Source organism: Cervus elaphus, chromosome 16, assembly GCF_910594005.1.
Source record: "Cervus elaphus chromosome 16, mCerEla1.1, whole genome shotgun sequence".
Taxonomy (NCBI): domain Eukaryota; kingdom Metazoa; phylum Chordata; class Mammalia; order Artiodactyla; family Cervidae; genus Cervus; species Cervus elaphus.
The window spans coordinates 2,650,901-2,658,193 of NC_057830.1; the positions used below are offsets into that span (position 1 = coordinate 2,650,901).

At 50.1% G+C, this 7,293-nt stretch overlaps 1 long non-coding RNA gene across 2 annotated transcripts; it reads left to right on the forward strand.

Annotated features, from left to right (window-relative positions):
• The first annotated feature begins 236 nt into the window (after positions 1 to 236).
• On the forward strand, positions 237 to 5,782 carry LOC122710152. 2 transcript variants are annotated; one of them, XR_006345839.1, is made up of 3 exons: positions 237 to 673; positions 4,718 to 4,933; positions 5,543 to 5,782. It is a non-coding gene; the product is annotated as an uncharacterized LOC122710152 (long non-coding RNA). The 2 variants fall into 2 exon arrangements; XR_006345838.1 differs by having other exon boundaries at positions 4,718 to 5,782.
• The last annotated feature ends 1,511 nt before the right edge of the window (positions 5,783 to 7,293 follow it).

The window sequence follows — 7,293 nt, forward strand, 5'->3', positions numbered from 1 at the left end:
CGGGCCATGGGTGGGAGCGTAGATGAATCATTCAAGTAGTTATCAATTCAACAAGCTCTTTTTTTTTTTTTCTTGTGGAGAACCTACTCTTCTGTAAGGGCTTCTTTATTTATAGCATGCCTTATTCCAGAAAGCACTTAACATAACTTCTTGATATACAAGGGAATAAAATTTTAGAGGCATGGTCATGTGATAAGGAACAAATGAAAACAGAAGCCGGGAAGGTCTGAGGAATCCAGGAGCGAGACAGGCGGACAAAGGGCAGCGCACTGGTCCTCTGCGTGACGGGGGGGACAGGCCCCAAATTGTCCTGAGCTTTCAAGCAGCCAAAATCAGATCCACGAGGTTCGGTGTTTGTGAGGTACCCAGGACTCAGGGGCTACAGTGAAGCCAGACCTTCCTGGGGCCCTGAGACCAGAGAGGCCTTCTCCTAGGGCGCTGGCCTGCGAAGCACACCGTGGACCCTCAGGAGCGACGTCCCCAAACGGCGTCCTTGCTGCCCGTACAGTGCAGGCCCCGGGCGCTGTTTCCTCTGCCCCCCACCCCGGCCCAGGTCCCAGAGCACAGCGCAGGGCGGGATGGCCCCCTCCACCCTCCAGGTTAACCCCCGCGCAGCCTTTATGGGAAACGTTTGGAACACACTGCCACGCCACTGGCTGCCCGCAGTCCTCAGGTAAGCTCCAATTTGGCCTGAGAAGTATACTTAAAAGATTTGGATTCGTTGTCAACTTTAAATGGTTAGGAAATTTCACCTAAAAAGCCAGACTGGAGCAGTCTATTTAAAAAAAAAAGGAGGGCGGGAATTTGGCTGCCCGGGGCCCACATTCCCTAAGGATAAGAACTGGCTCAGGCTGAGTCGTTTTCCAATGAGCCCTGCACGGTTCCCTGCAGGCCCTTTTGTTTGCAATGAACCTGCCTGCTTTGCAAGTCTTCAGGAGCTTGCAGCCTAGGTTTGGGGTGTGTTGAGTCGTGTCAGAAGCAGTCAGTAACGGGTTTACAGCAGGGGGGGTCCCAGGCCCGGCCTCTGGGACCTGAGTGCGTGCAGGGGGCAGGCTGAGACACTCGGACAGGCGTCGAGGCACGGGGGTCTCTCCTGAGAAGCTCGAAGCCCGGGGGGCACGCCAGGTTCAGCACCACCAATCCAGATAAAGGGATGAGTAGTGTTCTTTCCAGTACAACTTCTGGCAAGTACACTGGGGCGGTGAGTTCACGACCATGAACTTGGCAGGTGCCCAGAGCGTAGCTCTTCCGAGTCGCCGGGGTTGGTCCTGAGGCAGGTGCTATGGGTCACAGTGGTGCTCGCCAGGTGTGAGGGGCATGGCTTAAAGAGGAGCACTTCCCCGGGCCAGCCCTGGTGCCGGCTGGAGACGCTGAGGCGAGGAAGACGCCCGGGACAGAGAAGAGGGCGGAGGCAAGTCAGTGGATCGTCAGGGAAAGCGCGACATGTACTCTGGGACCCCCCAGATGGTCCGGGGAAGTGCAACATGTACTCTGGGATCCCCCAGAGACCCCCTAAGCCAGTCTGGGGAGCTCAAACTTTCCACCACCCCATCCTCCAGAAGAGAGGCCTGGGCTGAGTTTGGGGAATAAATACCATCCAGCCACATAAAGAAGAAGGAGGAACATCACAGCCAGAGTGAGGGTACAATCCAAAGTTCTGAGAGGCCCCAGAGGGAGGCTGGGAGGAGACAGAGGGGAAGGCGGTCTGGCACAGCCCAGACAAGCGTAGGAAGGATATGAGACAAGACCACGGTGGTGGGAAGAGGCCAAATCACAAAAGGCCTTGCACGCCAAGCTTAGAAGAGGGAACTTGGCCCCGAGGCTCAGAGGAACTTCTGCAGGGTTTTAAGTCCAGGTGACATACAGATGAACAAATCCATAACGGGCTGGGGTTATCAAGGAGGGCTTCCTGGAGGAGGTCAGACTTGAACTGAGGGAGGGGGAGGATTTGGAAAGCTGGCAGGGGAGGAGAGGTGTGCGTATTCTGATCAGCTTGTTACAGTTAAAAGCTGCAAAACCCTCCCTCCCCCATGGCCTTTGAAACCGTTTGAATCACAAGCTGCCTGTGTTTAAAGATGTGTTTGTCAGTTATTTGAAAGCTGTGGTTTCTCTTTAGCTGATTCTGGGCCCCATCCTTTGACTAGGAACCAGGAAGGAATGAAGAACGCATCCTCTTGCCCAGAGAGCTAGTTATTGAAATACTGTGGGCCTCACCAGGGTTTATGGCGTCACTGAGCTCTATCATCCGACAGCTCCTAATTTCTAACTGGTCAAAGTTTTCAGTACATTTTTATGGGCCGTCCCAAAGCCAGCTGGAAGCTTTTTTTCCATAAACTCTCCCTGAGACAAGTAGCCAGGTTTCGCATATTAAAATTAAAACGTCAAAAGGTTGTTAAAAAAAATAAAATGCAGCTCAGCTCACACAACCCACATTGGAATCCAACAGCATCTGCCTGGTTTTTTCTGCAAAGCTGAGACTCAGGTCAGAAGATGATGTTAATCCCTCCATCACTTTATCCATTCACTTAACAAGCACTGGGGGTATTTACTGGGTACCAGGCTTGAGCAGGGCCCCAAGATCAGAAGATGTCTCAGGCACAATAACTCCATCCCTGGTGCCCTCTGGAGCTCAAAACACTCTGTCATTTACAAAGTGTTTTCATGTGTAATTTTGTACTGTTATTATTCCCCTTTTTTCAGAGGAGGACATTGAGGCTTGCAGAGGTTAGGTAACCTGCCCAGAGTCACAGTAATAGTAAGGGGTAGAACTTGACCTTGGGTCACGCACATGCAGGCTTTCCTGGAAGCTCAGACGCCTGCCATGCGGGATACCTGGGTTCAATCCCTGGGTTAGAAGATCCCTTCGAGTAGGGCCAGGCAACCCACTCCAGTATTCCGGCCTGGAGAATCCCCACGGACAGAGGAGCGACCGAGTGACTAAGCACAGCACATCCACGTTCAGAACCTACGCTCTGCCACTCCACCCTGCCCGTTTTCAAGCAGCACCATCTAACAGTTGTTGGCTTAGGCTGAACGATAGCTCTAAGAGGTTTAGCTGCCACTTATAATCTGTCCAGTATCTGCCCTCGTTTTAGAACCTGATTTCTCCTCTGAGGGAATTCCCCCATTGTGAGGACAGAAGAAAACTAGCACCCACCTCCCACTGCACCATCACCATATAAGCCTAGTGAAGTCCAGTTCCTCCCCACCATCTCCTGCCTGGACAGTGGACGTGAAGTACACAACCTCCGCCAATCAAACATTCACTCCTGGGACTGACTCTTGAGTGAGTGAGGTGGAGGTCAAAATCACCGTCAGTAAGGACCCCAGATCAGCCTGTCTGCAGTATTCCCTTGGATGACTTCCTGCGGCTCTCAGACCTCTCAGCCCTTCAAACTGACACCAAGCTTGCTCTTCCATGGGATTCCATTCCCATCTGGGTCCTTCTAGCCTGTTAAGGATCAAGAGTGTAAAGAAAGAGGCTAAGGGAAAACCCGTGGGAATGAAATGCTGAAGGAACGAGGGGCTGGAATACACAGAAGGGCAGGAGAGAGAGGAATAAGGGGACCCAAGTATGTGCCAGGAGACACTCAGGAGATGGGCTGGGAGGGCCTGATCAGTGACCTGTTCTCAAGGCTCTGAAAGAGGGTTCATCAGTCAGGTTCTCCAGAAAAACAGAACTGCTGGGGGTAAATAGATATTGGTGCACAGATGCATGGATATATATAGATCCATGCTGTGCTGTGCTTAGACGCTCAGTCATGTCTGACTCTTTGTGACCTCATGGACTGCAGCCCACCAGGCTCCTCTGTCCATGGGGATTTTCCAGGCCAGAATACTGGAGTGGGTTGCCATGCCCTCCTCCAGGGGATCTTCCCAATCCAGGGACTGAACCCAGGTCTCCTGCACTGCAGGCAGATTTTCTTACCGTCTGAGCCACAAGGGAAGCCCAAGAATACTGGAGTGAGTAGCCTATTCCCTCTCCAGCAGATCTTCCTGACCGAGGAATCAAACTGGGGTCTCCTGCATTGCAGGTGGATTCTTTACCAGCTGAGCTACCAGGGAAGCCCATATAGATACATACATATGTAGATACAAAGATAGATTCATAGATAGACGATTGACCGATACATCTTCTTGTTGTTTAGTGGCTAAGTTGTGTCCGACTCTTATGCGACCCCATGGACCTGCCAGGCTCCTCTGTCCATGGGATTTTCCAGGCAAGAATACTGGAGTGGGTTGTCATGTCTTCCTCCAGGGGAATCTTCCCAACTCAGGGATCAAAACCGCATCTCCTGCATTGGCAGGTGAGTTATTTACCCCTGAGCCACCAGGGAAGCACAGATAGATACAATGATAGATATAAAATAAATACGTATATACGATTTTTAAAAGAAATACCTTAATTTTAAGAAACTGGCTCACAGGATGGTGGGCCTGCCAAGCCTAGAATCCATCAGGCAGGCTGACAGACTCAAACGCAGGCAAGAGTTGATGCTGTGGTCTTGACACAGTATTCTTCTGCGGGAAACCTGTGTTTGCTCTTCAGGCCTCCAAAGGGTTAGATGAGGCCCCCCCACACACTGTCAGGGTCATCTCCACTGACTTTTTTTTTTTTTATGTATGAACACTTTGTAAAGTCTTTATTGAATTTGTTACAATATTGCTTCAATAAGCAATTATTACAATTGCTTACAATATTGTTTTGGGTTTTTAGTCGTGAAGCATATCGGATCTTCGCTCCCTGATCAGGAATTGAACCCACACCCACTGTATTGGAAGGTGAAGCCTTAAGCACTGGATCACCAGGGAAGTGCCTTCCCTGACTTTGATGTTAACTGCACCTGCAAAACCCCTTTCCAGCCGCACCTAGACTCAAGTTTGATCACCTAATTGTGTGACAGAATTAACCCTCCTGGAAGGGTCATCCCAGGTTGGTACCTCCTGGGACTGTCAGAGAGGGATGACTGTGGACAGGACGGACCAGCATTGGGAGTGAGAGACACTCAGGTTGGCATCAGGTTGTCTCCTGGGTGCAGAAGAGGACACGGCTCCTCGGGCTTACCAAGGGTTCCTTGCCAAAGCTGAGCCGGTGGTGAAGGGTTTGTGCACAGATGACTCCTGGCTCGAGCCTGTGTTCTCCCTGCTTCCCCTTCAGCCCACACAGACAGAGCTCCTTGCTGCAGAGTCCCGTCCCTGCGTCTCCCTCTCCTGTCCCCCTGCCGCCCCCTACCCCCTGCCACTGGGCCACTTTATGTCTGGCTGCCTCAGCATCTCTGCTTCAGTTGCCTGTTCAAACAACCTGTGCCTGCCATTCCCACCAACCTAGGTGCCAGGGCCTCTTTCCTGGATGCCCTCTGCTCTGGATTCCCTCCCCACTTTCTTTAGCTGCCCCCGCACCCCGGCCGCCAAAACACACCCTGGGCCTTTTGAAGCATCACAGGTGGGATCCAGACCCCAGTGGTCTGAACCACATCAGAAATGAACAGCTCTTGGGCTTCGCTGGCGGCTCAGTGGTAAAGAATCCACCTGCCCATTACAGGAGACACGGGTTCGAGCCCTGATCCGGGAAGATCCGATGTGCTGCGGAGCAACTAAGCCCGTGCTCTGGAGCCTGGGAGCCGCAACTACTGAGCCCACAGCTACTGAAGCCTGTTAGCCGAGAGCCTCTGCTCCCCAGCGAGGGAGGGCGCCGCAGTGAGAAGCCTGACCACGGCAACTGGAGAGCAGCCCGCACAGCGACGGAGACCCAGTACAGCCAAAAATAAAATAAATAAATACACTTTAAAGAGTCAGGTTTCTTTAAAAATTAAAGTGAAATGAACAGCTCTTGGCTCACAGGCTCCTTGCTCAGGGCGTCTCCCACACAAATTGGGCTCCATCCATGCGGCTCTGGCCCAGGTGTTTCCTGGCCATGGCAGGAGGTATCTGGGATCTTGAACTGTAATCTTGAAAGGGGCAGCTGTAAAACACAGATCCAGGTGGTCCCCGCCTAGGCCCAAAGATTGGGGAGCAGAACAGATCGCAGAGTGAATGAGAGTTTCTTCTGAGAGCAGCAAAAGAGCAACGATGCTCTTTAAACCACAGTAGACACACAGCCTCTCCAAGCTGATTGTCACCTAGACATGCCCCCACCCAGGCAGGGACGCCCTCAAAAATTTACAAGAATGTCGCATATCACAGAACACTCAACCAGAAGGGTTTAAAAATAAATTTTGGCAGTAGGAAAACTCGAGAAGACCGCTGGAGATCTGACAAGAGCAACAAGACATAAATCTCTTCAGCAGGGAGGCAGAAACTTTGACCAAATTATGGCTCATTGACTGATTTACCGCTTGACCTTAAACAAGTCTTTTCCTGGATGACCTTGAGCAAGCCTCACCTGCTCTCCCCATACCAATCTGCCCATCTGAACATGAGGAGTTGGGAACATGACTTGGAAAGTCCTTTCCAGTTGTTGTGGAAAAAATCATTTTAAATTGTAAAACATTAATTTATAAACCACAAAGTTACTAAAATAACATCAAGGCAAAATTTACCCCTTCACAAGACTAATATTTAAGGAGTTATTTTGTTTTAGACAATTATTTAAATATCACCCAAATGTCTATGAAATGGAGATGAGTTAAACTATAATAATCCATACAGTGGACTATAATCAGACAAATTTAACAGTATATACAGTGAAATACATTGCAATAGTTTTAGTTCCTTTTTGCTTTTTGTTAATGATGTAGCTATCAACAAACTGATGTAGAGATAGTCCCAAAATGTTTCTATAAAACATTTCTATAAATTACAAAGTGAATAAAGGTGGGAGTAGAATAGTTTGCTATTACATTTGTATTCAGAAAAGGAAGTGTTTTTTTTTTTAGAAATTGACATATAGTTGACATAAAAGTGTATTAGTTTCCTGTGTACAATGTAATGATTTGGCATTTGTATGTGTTGTGAAATGATGGACACAGTAAGTCTAGCTAACATCCATCTGCATGTGTGGTGCTGAGTCATGTCTGATCCTTTGGGACCCCATCAACTGCAGTCGGCAGGCTCCTCTGTCCATGGCAATTCTCCAGGCAAGAGTACTGGAGTGGGTTGCCATGCCCTCCTCCAGGGGATCTTCCCAACTCAGGGATTGAACCCAGGTCTCCCGCATTGCAGGTGGATTCTTTACTGTCTGGGCCACCAGGGAAACCCAAGAATACTGCAGTGGGTAGCCTATCCCTTCTCCAGGGGAGCTTCCCGACCCAGGAATCGAATCAGGATTTCCTGTCTTGCAGGCAGATTCTTTAC